Below are 17,407 nucleotides of genomic sequence, written 5' to 3' on the forward strand. Positions count from 1 at the left end.
ATCAACGGATTTGGAAATTGCATAGATAGACCCTAGGTTGTGTATATACTACTACTGAATAGTTTAACCTAGGAGACAATTTTTTAAAATTCCAATTCACCCCCCCCCCCCGGCGCCCCTCTTGGGAATACACCAAAGGTAACACTTACCTGTACTATGACTAGTGCCTTAATAAGTGGTCTGATTAATGTTTCAATCTTAGGGTGGTCCTTAAGGCACGGGACGAAATATAGGCTAGGGATTTTGTTAGAATTGGTGTATTCCTAAGAGGGGGGGTGAATTGGAATTTAAAAACTTTTTCTCCTAGGTTGATTTATCCAACAACAGTATATACACAACCTAGGGTCAGTCTAATGAATTTCCAAATGGGTAGTTGAATATAATATGGAAATTAAGTCATACGCATCATTCACCCATAACATACATGTGCAGTAAAAGTAGAATGCAGAAATATAAACAAACACACGATATGTTATCGAGGTTCAGCTAACTGTGCCTACGTCCCCACCTCTGGCTCGCAAGCCCGAGGATTCTACTAATAGCTCACTTAAGGGTGGAGCAACACCGATTACAATCAGGTCAAATTAACACAGGGCTAACCTCAACCTTAACCAGGTCAATTAGCGGGGCTGAACTCAACCTAAACGCCTTAACAGGATGACGCACCTAGCTTTCCTAACCGGATCTAAGCCAATCCGAGACTATTCCAGGGCTAGTCTCCCTCTTCAGGCCCGTGCTTAGAAATACAACAGATGTGTATTACAATCAAATGGTACAATGATTGTGCTTTCGTGTAAAGCAAATGTGTACCCAAATGCGTGCAATAACATACACCACAAATGATATAATATGTAAGCTCACTGTGGTATTAAGATGTCTACTCTCAAATAGATTTACTAGTCGGTATAATAAGTGTGTGAGAGTACAAACCAGTATAATCTTTGTGTCACAAAGTATTCAATCAACGTGCTCAAACAAAGATATCAACCAAACAATATATACATATATATATATACACATGAAGCTCTAGCAATGTATAAGTTTGGTTTGCAAAAAGAGTTTAATCTTTGTATTCAACTAAAGATATAAATCAATGAATATTCCAACAAATATTTTTCTCACACAAACAAATATCTCTTCAAAGATTTATCAAGATAAAACACACTAGATATTTGCAAGTATTTTGAAAATATTTTGCAACCAAAAACAAATACAATCTTTTCAAGATGTTGCAATGAAGGTGCAATCTTAGAAGATTAAATGAAAGTCTTCTTAGGATAAACTTATTAACAAAATCTCCTAAGAATACTTAGGTTTAGCTCTCAATAAAAATAAGTCAATCAAACATGAATGGGAGAGCAAACCTATAAACACTCAATCAACTTACAAAGGATTTAAGAAATTGAAGAAGGTAAGTATGAGTGAATAGGGATTGGATATGAGTATTATAGGTTTTGGAATTTCTAGAGAATTTCTCTTAATCAATCTTTTTAATCCCATGCTAATTATCCCAAATGAGGGGATATATATAGATACCCCACAAAATATGATCATTGGGGACACACTTGGAATAATTAGAAAAGATAAATGACCTTTTAAATATTTTAACCCTATTTAAAAAATGTTTAACTGCGGTAAAAATCAGGGCAACCCGAGAGGTCCGGTCGACCAAAATAGGTTCGGTCGACCAAGTCTCATATGATTCGGTCGACCAAGGGACTTTTGAACTGAGGGCTCGGTCGACCAAGAGAGGGCGATTTCTCAATTTTCTGAGGTTCGGTCGACCAGACCATTTTGAACTGGCTGGTTCAGTCTACCAGACCGCTGGAATTTCTCCCGAGAACCCTCCGGTCGACCAGGTAGTTAGAGTACAAAAAGGGTCGGTCGACTAGATGGTCAAAATGTTGACCAAAGAGGGTTTTGGTCGACCGGGGCATTTTGATCTGAAATGGTTCGATCAACTGGGACCTTGGTCAACAGTTGACCCAGGTCCAGTTCGGTCGACTAGGCTAAAATGAACTATGTTAGTCGGTCGACCGAAAGTGCTCCAAGTGTGCATTTCGGCCCCGTTTCAATACACATTCACTCTATTCAAGTGCCTAACATACATAGGTGCAATGGTGACCTAAGGTCATTTTTGTCCAAAATAGAGACATCGAAAAAGTCCGGCGTCAGTCGACTTATTCTAAGGTCATTTTGGTTTACGGTTTGTTTGCGCTTACATAATAAATCAAGCAGGTGATGCATGCAATTATTACAAGTCATAAGCCCTAATTACTATTACAGACCCTTTACATCAAAGAAATACAACAATTAAATTATAACTAGGGTCTTCAAGGTCTTCATTTTCCTCCAAGGGTCTCCGAGTGCCATCATATGATACCGCCAAGATAAACTTGCACATCAACTTAGCGGACATTAAATACCTGAGTATTTGTCATAATTAAAATAGGGTATGACCCATAGGGTCAACAAATTTAGGTTTCAACAAGAATAAGGAAACTAAGGCCAAAAAATTTCATCCCATAACAAAAAATTCTACCCCAGTTTGGGACACCATATTTGCAAAGTGTCGACCGAACTTGCAATTTGAACAAGCTGCCTACGTACCTTTTAGGATTAGGTCATTACGTAGTTCAGACTCAAACATTGAGTATAACAAATCATTTGAGACAATAACATGTACCAATCAGGTCAGGACTTTCATTTGTATTGTAATGTAGGCTTGAGGTATTGGTTGAAGAAGAAAAAGATGTATAAGGCTCAAGTTTTTTAAACTTATCAAGGGGCAAATTGGCCAAAGGTCACATATGAAGTATGTCTCTTTCTTTTCTTTCTCTTTCCTTCTTTTTCCCTTTTTGTTTATGCTTTCTTCTTTCATTGAACACGAAACTCACGCCTTTTCCTTTTATAAAGGGACATTGAATTTGTTTTCATTTGAACCCTTTTTGGGATGAAACCTTTCTAAAACTACCCCGGTGTGGGGTGTGATCCTTTGACAGGTTAACCAAGAGGATTGAACATTTTTGGCTCAATGGAGCTAGCAAAGGGTATTTTCTTTTCTCGATTTCATGGGTAGAGAAAAGAATGGCCTATTGTCACTTTGGCAGCTAATTGTTGTATCGCATGATTTGCCAAACCATTGAAAAATCCCAACCCAGCTCAATTTTGTGCGATGACTTCTTTGAAGACAACAGTTTAATACTCAGGTTCAAAGGGTTTAACAAATGATAAATGAGTGTTTGTTCTTTTTTATGGGAAAACTGATCGTCCAAGAATGACTGCCCTTCATTTGATTGGAATATAATCATCATATCGCAATGGGGTTCCTAGTAAACTTTAGCTTTGAGGCTTTCACTCGCCATTTTTCTTCTCCTTTTTCTTTTTTTCATTTTGTTATTTTTTTTTTTTTTTTTTATTTTTTTTGGCTAACTCCATGTCCCCTGTTTTGGTAAAATTGCTTCCTGTGTCGATGTGAAAAATGTAAGCAAACATGGACAACATTTAGAACAAAGAAATGGGATGAGACTAAAATGCATTTCATTTAATTCAAATTTCAAAATTTTCAAAGCAAAATGACAACATTCTCCTATTTCATGATTTCTCTTTCTAATTTTTTTTATTGGCCCTTCGATCCATCACTCTTAACTGCGCCCTACGCCATGGTTAGGTAGCAGATTCTCTACGTTTATCAGGCTTTTTTTCATAGAAGGCCAAACATCTAGCATCTCTCAATGACTGTACCTTGTGCTTAAGTGCCCAGCAGCAATCAATGGCGTGACCAGGGGTGTTGGAGTGATATGCGCACCGGGCATCCGGATTGTACCACTGCGGGAGGGGATGCCGTTCAAGTATACCGGGGATGACTGAGACAAGCTTTCTTTCGAGCAATAAAGGGAACAGTTCTGGATATGCCATGAGAATTGGTTCCACTCTATTAGTACCCCCTCCACGTTTCTAAAAGTCCAAGTGGGTGGATGAAGTCCCATAAGAAATTATCTGAGGTTTCACACTGATATGTGTGGTCTGGTTGATGGTGGGCCCTCATCCACTATGCTCTTTTGTGTCAAGCACCAACCATCTGGCATCTCTCAATGACTACACCTTGTGATTAAAAGGCCAACATCTTTCAATTGAATGACCTATTGCTTTAGTGTGGTACTCATATTGAGCACTTGGGTCATACCACTTTGGGAAAGGGGTTGCGATAAGAGTCCTTGGAATAGTTGAGATTAACCTTTTTTCCAACAGTGAAGGGAATAGCTCTGAATACTTCATCAGGATAGGGTCTATTTTCCAGATAATCCTCTAGACATCTCTATCCTGTGTCAGAATATTTGGCTGGGCACGTACAGGCCCGAAAGAAACAATAAAAGGTTTTGTGCATGCCAGCTTTGTTTAGTCAGCATTAGGTCTAAAGATAACATTGTTTTTAGGCATACAATGCCGACTCCTTTGATGATATAGCCCCTAGATCCTCTGAGATTCTTGGCCCTTCCTTCTTCCGTCTTTTCTTGGAGGGCTCTGTTCTGACTTGGTGCATCTTACTTGCCCAATATTGATTGCCCCTTCAATTCTTCCTTCAGTGACTACCCCATCGGGACCATTCTAGGGGGTGCTTCTGGGGGAGCGAACAATACATCTATTTTTGAGAGGGTCATCACCTGGATGAACTACCTTCCCTTTTTCAGTCAAAGGGTGACCCCGGGCTATTGTTTCTTTCCTTAGACAAAAGTACCTGCTTGCTTTCTCTTCCATATTTTGTGAAGTTAACCTATCTAAAACTATATCATTGTTGCACTCAATGATGAAAGCATGCTCTAAATCCCTCCATGTGTGAACTTTTACCTAATTATGCCACCTCAAGGCCTCCCCGGTCAAACTATATTGGAAACAGTAGGTGAGCAAATCATCGTTGCCAGCATGTGCCACCATCTTCCAATAATACCTCCCAAAATGAGAAAATGGGTGCTCGGTCCCACTGAACTTCTCAAAGTTCGGGATTTCAAACTTTGGAGGTAAAATAGAATTTGGTACTAAGTTGGCAATAAAGGACTCCTCCAAATTGAGATGGGTTGCTTCCTCTATATCTTGTAACTATTCTCCCCTTATTCCATTCTTCAAGTTAGGGGTTTTTTCCTCATCCATCTCTCCAGTCAACTCCCTTTCTTGGGCATCAAGGTTAACGACTGGTGGTGCGTGGTCATCTCTGTCTAGCTAAAAACATGGGTCCTGGGTTGTTAGGACGAACGTGCGCAAGTTGGGGCCCAAACCTACCAATGACTCCATCGATTATGATGAGGGTTGCTCACTAGTAGCTTACCTCAAAGGTTGAACAGTTTTGCATGACGAGGTGGTTATTAATTTGACCATTTGATCCTCAATCGCTTGAATTTCTCAATGGATCTTCTCCTAACCCTACTCAAAGGCCCTTACCTGGCTTTCCAACAGATTCTGCATGATTTCTCCTTTCCTTCTGGCATCATAGGGGTGGATGGGGTCTAAATCCTTTTCGTCACCCAGTATTTGCACAGTCCTCCTGCCCCCGCTCTATGCCTAGGATCCGGCTTTCTGGTTGTTCGGCCATAACTTTTGCCTTACTTCTTTCGTTGTAAGGGTGGGTAGAGGTGGGCTCAATCTTGGAATGTCGGTCTTTATTTCAGCCTGATTTTATAGGAAATCGAAATGTGATTATTGACCCATTGGAGATGAAATCTCATGCATGGATTATGTGTGAATGCAAGTAATGTAGTCTAAATAATCATTTGGCCAGAGTTCGAAGAAAAACCATATCCATTAATAATCCCAAGAATGATCCATTTTTCCCTTGGCAGGGTATTTTGGGAGATAAAAATTTGATTTTTTTCACAAATGAATCGATCTTTTTTCAAAACATTGGCCAAGTGATATAGATGCCAAAATGGATGCAGAATGTACAACACAAAGCATTTCAAAACATATATACAACAGACATGGATTAGAACATGTGGAGAAGGATGAGGCTTCTATCCAAACCCCGAGGTAAGTATGTACACGGGGTTTTCTGAGGCTCTATCCTAGGTAAGGGGGTTCTGGACAACCATGTGTGAGTAGACTCTAATCCCTATAGACAAAAGGTCCCCAGATTGAAACTCCATCCTCCCTTATAGAGGTCTGGAAAAAACTCACACTGAGCAGAGTGGTTCACGGGTCCCCATAAGCCCTGCCACATAGAGGCTGGCACTATTTCACTCCTTTCTAATCCTAAAAGGGAAAGCTCGGGTATAAAGCTATGAAAGTGTGTGTGTTCATCCATTTCAACCTACACCCTCTACCCCACATTCATCCATCTATTATTCAAAATTAAACACATGCTTTATTCATACAAGTCATGGGAACAAGTGGTCACATGCTTACTATCTCATGCTAAGTCAAGGTATTTACTATTAATCGTATGCTTATTCAGTAAATAATGAAAACACAAGCAAAGCCAAGCATTTCTTCACTTACTTACTATGGTTTATTCGTGAAGTACCTACAAACAAAACAATCATATGAACAAAATGTACAAAACAGGGAAGGAGATATAAAGAAGTCTTACTAGGTTTGAATTTTAGGATAATTTTCATTCAATCATCGGTTTGACTCTCAAGTATCTCTAGCGGAGTCGCCAAGCTGTCGCAACATTCTTGAACCCGCCAAACACTGGCACGGGTGCGGCTATGAACTGGGAAAAACAAGGTGGATTTTGAAAAGAATATTTTCGTGGAAAACATGGTGTGATGGAGTTGCCACTAATCTTTTGAAGTGCGGTTAGAACACTTGATTGCTACCTCGTTGGGAGTAGAATCGGTCTGCGTTACTAGCGTCGAGTTCAAGAGTACGGTTACATGAGGGGAAGGTATCAGCACCCCCTACACCCGTACGAACGATACTAGATTAATCAAAAATTATCCCTTAAACCAAACTTAATAAGCCCTTAAGATTACTCCTTTTCAAAAATCAAAAAAAATGAAAATACTATATAGGTATTCCCTCTGAACCAAGGCATATCGTACTGCGAAGAGTTCACGCCTCCCTTTGAAATCATCGGGATTGGAAAATCGAGAAAATAGGGTACAAAGTATGATCTAGGAGTTTTTGAAAATTTTAAAATTTTTCTAAGTATGAAAATAATGTTCCGGGAGGTTTTTGGAATTTTGTTCAAAATGAAAACGGTTTCTAGGGCCAAAAAAAACATTTTTGTGATTTTTTCCTAAACTTTAAAATAGCACAAATAAAATTAAGACAAAAACCATGAAAACCGAAGCTTTAAAAACATTTTTGTGACCTTTTCTGACTTTTATGTTTTTGTGGATTTTGGTGCATTTTGGAATTATTCAAGTAGAAATGATGCAAACTAAACCGGCTTAGTCACGATTGAGAGGACCCAACTGGTTCAGGGAGAAAACCAGAAAGGTCAACCTGTTTAAGGTCTGGTCAAGACCAAGTCAACACACAGTGCCTACAGGGCGCACGAGTTAGTGCGTGTTTTAGAGTGTGCATGGGATGTGTGTAAATGTGTCTACATGGGTGTGTTGCATGCTTAGAGTTTTGTACATGCATAGGTGTATTGTTGTGTGTGCGTGAGTGTATATGCATGTGCATAGGTGTTATAGTGTATGTTGCATGCGTGGGTGCATACGTGTGTGGGTGTGTACATCCGTGTGCATGGGTGAGGGTGGTGGTGTAAGTGTTGGAATGAGTGTGGTCATGCATGCATGAAGGTGTACTGTGTGGGTGTTGGAGTGCGTGCACGATTACGAGGGTGGTGGTGGCCATATGCATGCATGCATGTGTTGTAAGTATGCGTGATTAGGTAGGAGTGTGAGCGTGCATGCATGCATGAGGGTATGTGAGTATTGAAGTGCATATGTATGTGTGTGTGTGAGTGTATGTGTGTGTGTGTGTGTGTGTGTGTGTGTGTGTGTGCGCATGTGATGGAACTATTTTCACCTGACTTAAAATTTTTTTTGGGAATTTTTCTAGTATTTTTTGGAATTTTTATGAATTTTTTTTATGGCTTATTTGATGCTTTTTAAAAGAAACTATTTAGAATAAAATAAAAGAAAAACCAATTCTCATCAATTTGGGGAGGGGGCAGGACTGGTCAAACGTTGACCAATCTAGGATAGATGACTTTAGGGCTGGCTAAGGCCATATGGTGCCAAGTGGCGGGTCACGAGTGGATGAGACCGTGCGGGTTAGATTTCGGTTTCAAGTGGGCTAGGTCTGAAAATAGGGCCCGAGTCATTTTCCAAATTGAGCCCGCCCAGTCCTTTTTTAAAAAACAAGGGCTAGCTTTCTTTTTCAAAACAGGGCTCGGCCCAACCCAATTTAAAACAATAGGGCTCGGGCTCTTTCTTTTCTAAAACAGGGTCGGGTTTTCTTTTCAAAATAGGGCCGGGTTTTCTTTTTCAAAACAGGGTCAGCCCAACTCAATTTAAAACAACAGGGCCCATGCTCTTTCTTTTCTAAAACAGGGTCGAGTTTGGGTCATAGCCCTGGGTTCAGGCTTGACAATCTAGTGTAAAGAATTCGGGCATTCAGTGGGTGTATGAAGGATTCAGACCCGAGTTTGGGTTCGAGTCGAGTGTTCGAATCTGAGCTTTGTGAAATGGTCTGATCTCAAACCCAATTCAAGTTTAAGTATGAACCTACAATCCTAGAAGATTTATCTACATTCAAATTCACATACATGACTCTTTTGAAACAGGAATGAGGGCTTCAGATTTTACCTTCCTTTCTCCCCTCCTCCATTCTTCTCTTCTTCCTCTCTTCTTTCCGTATCTACCTGGATAGCTGGCGGGGAACCGGTTCCTTGGTTCTAGACTCTAAACTTGGAATAAGATGACACCTCGGGGTTTCTTCTGAATTCAGAATAGTATGGTGTGCTCAGAATGCAACCCCAACCGCTCTATGGACTACAGAGCTTTCTAAATTTAATGACCCTCTCTCTGACTCTCTAGTTCGCACAAGTCTCTCCCTAGTTCTATAGAATTGCTCTACTACTCTTTTTTCTTTCTAAAATGGTAGAACCTCCCCTCTCTTCTAATTTGTTTCTCTCTTAATTTTCACAAAGTACTCCTATGCTCTCCCCAGTGTGTTGCTACAGTGCTGGGACTCCCTATTTATAGGGAGTCTGGGGTGGCCTTCGGCGCCAGTTCCCCTAACGGAATGTGAGAGGGAATTTTCACCTTTATAGGTGTCATTCCCTCCTTGTGCATGTGAATTCCCATTTTTATTTTCCTGAATTTTCCCTTCTAACCACTTGATTCCTTTTTGTGCGCAGGGATTTGTTAAGCCAGATGGCAGCATAGGAATGGAGGGTATTTGGGTGCTTCCAGGTGGCAGCTCGAGAATGGAGGGCTTTTGGGTGCTTTTTGAATTTCCATATTTCCTTTGTTTTTATTTTTGGATATCATCTGTTAACATACTGACTCTGCCTTATACGCCAGTAGGCTGGGTGATCCAGATGGCAGCACAGGACTTGCGAGCTTGGCATTTTTGCTCTTTTTTTAAGTTTTCTGTATTTTATTTGTTTTTGTTTCTCTGTATTTTCCATGCGGATGTATGTACCCCCGTGTTTCCTTGTACTGCAACATTAATGTGTACACTAGTGACACTTGTATCTTTGTAACCTTCTGCGTGTGACCCATATGTAACATTCCCTTGTGTGTATTTTATTTTTACTTCCTTTGTCCAGTAAACTTCTACAACTTTCCCATTTATATGTTTAAATGCCCATGCATACATGTGTACATACGTGCCCTCTGTGCTAAACATCTAATGTACCCCTTCCTAAGTCACCATTCCTAGCGTTGACCAATCTTGGCCAAATAAACTAACCAATTTTGCTCAAATCAGTTGACTCATTTTGACTGAACCAATTTAGCAATTTTGACCAAACCAATTAACCAATTTCAACCAAACGAATGCAATCATCGGGATATAATTTTAATACCTAAACGCAAACTAATTTTGAAATTAATACCCAATTTCAAACGATCTAAGATTTTGAAATCTTGATTCCAACTTCGAGAACCCTCGAACTCATGGACACTTAAAGACTCGATTAACTAAGACTAATCCCTGGGCTTTGAAATTAAACGTTAGAGGACCGAAACAATGACTAAAGGTCCATACTCGATCCACTATGAGGACTCTAAAATGATTTTTTTTTTTTTTACTTTGAAATCCTTGACTTATTATAAGGAAAAATGAATTCTAAACTAACTTTTTCGGATTTTGAGATTAAAGTTGAACTTGGATAAAAATACCTGGGCCTATCACGGAGAACGATAACTCCAAAATTTAAAGGATCACTTTCGATCAGAATGAGTACCCTAAACTAATTTTGGATTTTTTTTTTTTTTAAGTACAATCAACCTTAGAGAATAGGACTTAACTCTGAAATTGAAGGTCAATGAAGTCTAGCCTATAATGGATTCAGGAACTATAGGGACTCAAAAAAACTCAACTCTTTTCTTGAAAATCACAGGTACTCAGGGTCTTAATTTTAAAACTCCAGGTCCTTTAGATCTCCTGCTTTGTTAGGTTTGCTTGGGGTGGCCTAGTTAAAATTGGGGTGTCTACACTACTCGCCTAGGAATTTCTATTTTGAGTTGCTTTCTCCAACTTATGGCCAAGGGTTTGCATTGAACTCCAGGTAGTAGCATGGAGACACAACTGAGCCTTTTGCTACTCACCTAAGTAAGTTTGTTTTAAGTTTCTCTCCCAATTCATAGCTAATGGATCACATTACGACTTAGGTGATGGCGAAAAGTTTGTATCACATTCCAAGTGATGGTTGAGTTACACCCTCATCTTCACCCAATCACTCTCCCATTTATTGTTGATCCAAGTTGTATGACCTCTTAATTGTCAATTCGGTCAATCTCAAGTTCTTTCTTGCATTTTCTTAAGGTGCACAAAGATTGTACGAACGATGACAATGCCTCCCCACGGCTGCTCAATTTAGGTTTATTAACACTTATAAATGTGGAATCATAACTAGTCAAATATGATCCAAGTGCAATTAAAAGAAATTACCATCACAACCAAGTATTGGTTGATCTAAAATTGTATACCCTTTATCCATGAAATATATACTTAATTTAACTATCTTTCTAGGTTGAATGATTGTCACGCGTTACAGCATAGCCATGATCTTTATTTATTTATTATTTTTTATCTTTCGCCCTAAAGTATGTACTTACCTTCATTATCTTCCTAAGCTAAACAATTTACTAATTGGTAAAAGTAATTATAAACAATTCCGCCAAGCATGTTGGAATTAGAACACGTTTTGGCCAATTATAGGTGGTGGTGGACAAAAGTGGATCATCCAATATTAGGTTTTTTTCCGATGAATTTATCAATATTCAAACTAGGTTTATTCTTAATCATCAAAGTCTCAACATAAGGATTCTCAAGCTTATAAGATCAGCCTGTTTAAGACCCTTTTGATTTTTTAGATAATCTTAGTTTATCAAGATCGGTAAAGCCTTCTATTGCTCGCTTGGGTACTTTGTTTTGAGGTGCTCCCTCCAATTCATGAGAAAGGGTTCTTATGGTGCTTCAAATGATGATGAGTTTCTTCAAGTGCACAAAATTGCACAAATAATTATACAATGGAAGGTAGTTCATCACTTATATCATACCCCCTTTCCATATTTATAGGATTCAAATTTTAGACCTCAACATAAGAATCACATACATTAGCTACATTTCCTACTTATTTGAAGGAGATGCTCCATCAATGTCTTGCTGATATTTTATCCAATAAATTAACCTTAGTAAGATTCTATTTATTCTCAACTCAATGGTTCTTTGCTTGGTAGGATCGATTCCACTAATAGCTTATTAAAGTTAATAGGGGGTGCCAACATTCACCCTTTCCTCATTTGGTGGTAAAGGATATATTGAGATTGAGGGATGACTAGTTCTATTACTTTTATTTTCATTTTTATTTTCCAAAAAATTACAAAATCTCAATTTTATTTTTCAATTTTCTAACATTTGTGTAGTTGGTGTTCTTTTACATTTCCATAACTCGTCACTAGATATGAAGTAAAATTTTACCCTTAAAGGACATCCGTCGTTTCAATGGTATGGGAAAAAAAAATCTATTAAATATTCTCATGGTGAAGAATCAAATTATAATACTAGCAATTCACTTTTCAAAAAGCCGTTAATAAGTCGATAGTAAAGTCACAAAACATACTGTAAGAATGGTAGACTCAGAGACTATCCGTAACTCCAAACCTAACAAAATCAAAATCTTGAAAGAATCATGTCCAATATTTAAACTAAAATTTTACGACAAGCTGGAAAATTGGGGGAAAAAAAGTGACTCTATGTTCGTCTTTGAAAATATTTTTTTTAAAAATGAAAACTTAATAAGCCCCTAACTTCTTTAGATATTGTGAAATTAGCACACCATAGCAAGATTTGTTTTTTTTTTTTTAATTTAATTTTAATTTTATGTACCGAATTTATGAATTATCCCAACAATTTAAAAGAAATTATTAAATTTTCAAAAGCTTAAAAAACAATACCTTATCTACAATCAATCGTTGACTATGGTGACCAAGAGGCCAAATTAGGTAACCTAAAATCATTGAGGAAAATGACAAATGAAAATAAGAAAGTCATGAACCTTATTGAACAAGTATTGTCCCAATGGGAACATGCCCACCCCACCAATTGGAATGTTGGTTACTAATAGTGCTATCAAATCAAGTCGACAACACTGAAATGGCTAACCCTATCTCCTCTTGAATTTGAATGGCGGGTCCAAATTCCCTCATTTGGCAAATGGCATAGGGAATCTTTCACATTTGGTTCTCCCACACAAATTTGGATTATAATCTTTACAGCAATACAAAAAATAATTAAAAATATATATTCTTAGGGTATGATTCTTCAATTTATTTAAGACTTAGAATCCGCCAATCATTAATGTCATATTAGTGGTTGGACCTATAAAATTAATGCAGATCCTATATTATTGAGTCCCTCATAATTTTTACTTGTTCATATTCAAATACTAATCTAATATCTTACAATTTATGGATTTTAAATCTGATATATAGAATCGGTTCCTTACAAATCTATCTCTATAATGGTCTCTAGCTATTTTCTCGTAAATATGTTGGATTCATTTTTTTTCTCATTTATTTTTTTATATATTGATCAAGTAAAATTTCACATGCATTAGTCAAAATAGAAATCAAGTTGCTGACTTAATTGTTGAGAATTCCACTTATAAAGTTTGTCTCACATTGGAAAAAGTTAGTATTTGATGGGTGTCTACATACATGGTATAACCCAAGACCCAATAGGTTTAAGCTTTTAAATCACGTTGGTGCTCACCCATGTGCATCAAGCATACCTTTGGATTCCTCCGATTTTAACAAGTGATATCAGAACTGACGGATCATAACTTTGGGTGTAAGAGTGTGTGACTGAAACTAAGAATAATCATCTAAGCTACCAAGATGGATTCAAATTGGGTCAAGACATGACAAGTAGGATTGGTTTGGAGGCGTCATTTGGAATACAATCTAAGACACTGTTGGAGAATTTGTCCCGTAAGGGAGAAGATGGATTCCATTCAAAGACGAGCAGTTGGAACTCACAAGTGAGGGGAAGATTGTTAAGAATTTCACTTATTAACCTTGTCCCACATTGAAAAAAAAGTGAGTATTTGATGGGTGTGATCTGGAGTAAACAGAGAATTCCTCTTACCTTATATTTTGGAGCTTATATTTCGAGGTTGGAAATTGAAAGTGTAAATTTAAGCGAAGTCTAATATAAAATTAAATTAAATTTCTACAAATTCAAATAGACTGAAATCCAAACGCCAAGATCCCTGTTCCCAGAAACAACTTTGCATTATTGCTTCTTCATTTTTGTACTTGGTGACATAAGCTTCTTGACTTTTTTGAATGGCACGACAGGTATATCTTTCTTGGCTAAGAACAGAAGCTAGACGTGACAACGCATCTACTGGAAGGCCACCCAAAATTATATGGGAAGCAAACATTCTACTTTCTGTGAGAGTGCGGCACCTAAAAGTCCACATTGTGTTTGGGTGGTGCCCGGTGCCTTTTGTAGCATTGCTTTGCTTTTCAGTTTTCCAGCATTTCAGAGGCTGTGTTTGGATATGAAGGCATAGGGCGGTGGGAGGGGGTTTGGGACCTTAGGTAGTGGTGTCTGCTCTCGGCATAGCACTATTATTTGTGATGTAAACGGGCTTTAGACACTTGTCCTGTGGTCAGCCCCCCTCCCCACAACCCATTAATCATGTGAGATCCTACCTTATTTGGAAGTTTGAATTTCAGGACATGAATTTGGATTCTTAAAGTTTTGAACAAAACTTAGTACAAAATTATATTAAATTTTATATAAATTTACATAAATCTAGATCTAAGGCTCCAATCCATACTCCTAAATACTACTTAAGTGATTGTCGCAACGTCTTGGGAGGGGAGTGAATAAGATGTGTGATTTTTGAAAATTTTGAATTTGGAGTTGCCACTAAGTTATTTTTCCTTGGTGTGGTTAGAACACCTAATTACTACTTATTTAATTGATTACTAGACTAAATCTAGGCCAAGAAACCAATATTCTCGGTTTGCGTATATCAAGATTGGGATCAGGAGTTCGGTTATATGAGGGGAATGTAATCGCACCCCCTGCATACCCGTTCTATGAACGGCACATAATTAATTAAGAATTATCCCCAAATTGAATTTAATAACCTTTTAATTTACTCCTTTCAAAATTAAACGAACAAATAAATGAATAAATATATAAAATTAATAGGATATAAGAAAAATTAGGTGTGACTTAGGAATGTCTAATAAGATCTCCAAAAGAGGGGATCTTATTAGAAAAAACCCCCTCAGAGCCGATATAGGTGAGGTCTAAAAATACCCCATTGCCCATTTTAAAATCATAGGGACACACCCACCCAAAAATTAAGAAAATTATAGAATAAAATACCTTTTAAAAGTATTCCCAGATTTTTCGAAATTTTGCAGAAATTTTTCTAAGTACTTTATAACATTTTTCCAAATTTTCGAAGATTTTTGAAAGAATTTTCTCCATTTTTTCGAGTCAAAATAATTCAAAAATATCTTTCTTGACTTCAAAAATATTTTTCCAATTTTTTCCCTACTTCTCTTATTTTTTTATGATTTTTGTTCAATTTTACTCTAAGTTTTAAAATTAAAAAAAAAAACTAATTAAAATAATAAATAAAACAGTGAACCGAGTCAACCGATTCATTCAGAACAAACCAGGTCGACCAATTCATTTGAAATGAACCAGGTCAACCCTAGGGAGCCACGTGTTAGTGCCTAATTAACCCAAATCTTGAAACACAGATTGCTAATGTGGTGAGGATCTGGCTATCCAAAGAAAAGACAAATCAGATGGCTCAGATTCAACCACGTCGTCCAATGAGATGCTTGGACTAAAACGTGCCACATGTCACCATGCGGAGGTGACATGTGGCCACTAACCCCATCATATAAAGCCTTCATTTTCTCTCTCTTCTCTTATTTTCCCAAGCATTCTCTCTCTTCCTTTCTCCTCTCTCTCTCTCTCGTCGTGTTTGGCTCTCTCTCTCTCTCTCTCTCTGCTCTCGATCTATCTCCTCTCTGTGTTCTTTTCTTTTCTTTCACTCTCCCAATCTCTGTGCTAAGCAAAATCTCTCCCTTCTATTCTTCTTCTTCTTCTTCTTCTTCTTCTTCTTCTTCTTCTTATTCTCTTCTTTTCCTTCTTCCCCTCTCGGATCTATTCTCCTTCTTGATTTTTTCTTCTACTTCTTTCATTTTTGCTTGATTCTCTCTCATTTTCCTTGTGATGCATATTAGGCCTGATTTTCTCTCATTTTCCATTTTTATTTTTACAAGTCAGAGCTATGCAAAGGCGGGGAAGATGAAGATCGACATTGATCCCTCAACCCCGAACTAAAATCACAACTAAGTGCCCCCCCCCCCCAAATTTTGTATTTTCCCTTGTTTTGGGTTTAGGTTTTACTCGGTTGAGTCAACCCACCTAGTTTGCTTTGGATTAGCTCACTGGGTCAACCCACTGAGTCTCGGTGGACTAGGATTATATGGGCTGAGGTTGCCCTTTGGGTTCTGACTAGATTTTGGGCTTTAGCCCACTTTTGTGCTTTAGCCCACAATTTGGGCTTAAGTATTATAGGTTGGGTCTTGTATGGGCTCAAGTTGCCCTTTGGGTTCGGACCAGATTTTGAGCTTCAACCCACTTTTGTGCTTTAGCCCACAGCTTGGGCTTAAGTATTCTAGGCTTGGTTGTGTGTGGGCTCAGGTTGAACTTTGGGTTCGAACTAGATTTTGGGCTTCGGCCCACTTTTGTGCTTTTAACCCATAGCTTGAGCTCGAATATTTTGGGCTTCGTCTTGTGGACTCTAGTTAGATTGAATCATGTTAGGTTTAGCTAAATGGGTGGAGCCCAAGAAACTAAATTTTGGGAGAACAAGTCAGAGTCCAATTGGACTTATGGCCATGGATTTGGTGGGCTTTAGGGTCTAATTAAGGAAATTGGGAAGTGGATCCAAGTCTACATTGGACTTGGGTCTTGGGCTTTTAAATCAGCTCTAGGTAGTAGGTCATGGGTTAATGGGTCAGACCCAGTCTGCAAAGCCCCAAAAATTCTGCTATTTTTTTCCACATGATAATAATAATAAAAATAACTCTGATACCACAAAACATAAGCTAAATCAACCCATACCCCAAAGGAAACCGAGGATATACCTGTCTATACATACATGATAACTATGCAGTGGAAACCAAAATATCCTTAACCTTATATACAATACCAGAGTTTTACTATAACCAAAATACACATATACATCCCAAAAAGAACTATAAATACCATGGGGTCATACTCCCAAAATTCATCCTGATTTCAACCCAACTACTTACCCTTCAGCTAGGGTAGCACTATCGGCCTCCTCTATTTCGGAGCTCAATCCGCTCGTCTATCGAGGTTTCTTGAAATGTTTGTATTGCTGGGGTGAGACACCCCTCAGTAAAGGAAATAGACTAATATCAGTGTGTGGCAACATGAGTATTATTGTGTTATGTACACATATTGTACATGATAAATTGTATCTAATAAGTAATAAAAAAAATTTTGTGTATAGTTTAACTACATATGACAAGTCAGGTAAAAATGTTTTGTATTAATCTGAATAAATCATAAATCGACATAACATATTGTATCGTACTAAATTTATGTATACATACAAATCATCTACTATATCTGTATATTACTAAAATTATACCCTAGATGGATAATTGTATATCATGAATTAACCCCGCATGATTCGAGTTGTGCGGCCCGT

The sequence above is a fragment of the Malania oleifera genome, chromosome 8 (genome assembly GCF_029873635.1).
Source record: "Malania oleifera isolate guangnan ecotype guangnan chromosome 8, ASM2987363v1, whole genome shotgun sequence".
NCBI lineage: Eukaryota > Viridiplantae > Streptophyta > Magnoliopsida > Santalales > Ximeniaceae > Malania > Malania oleifera.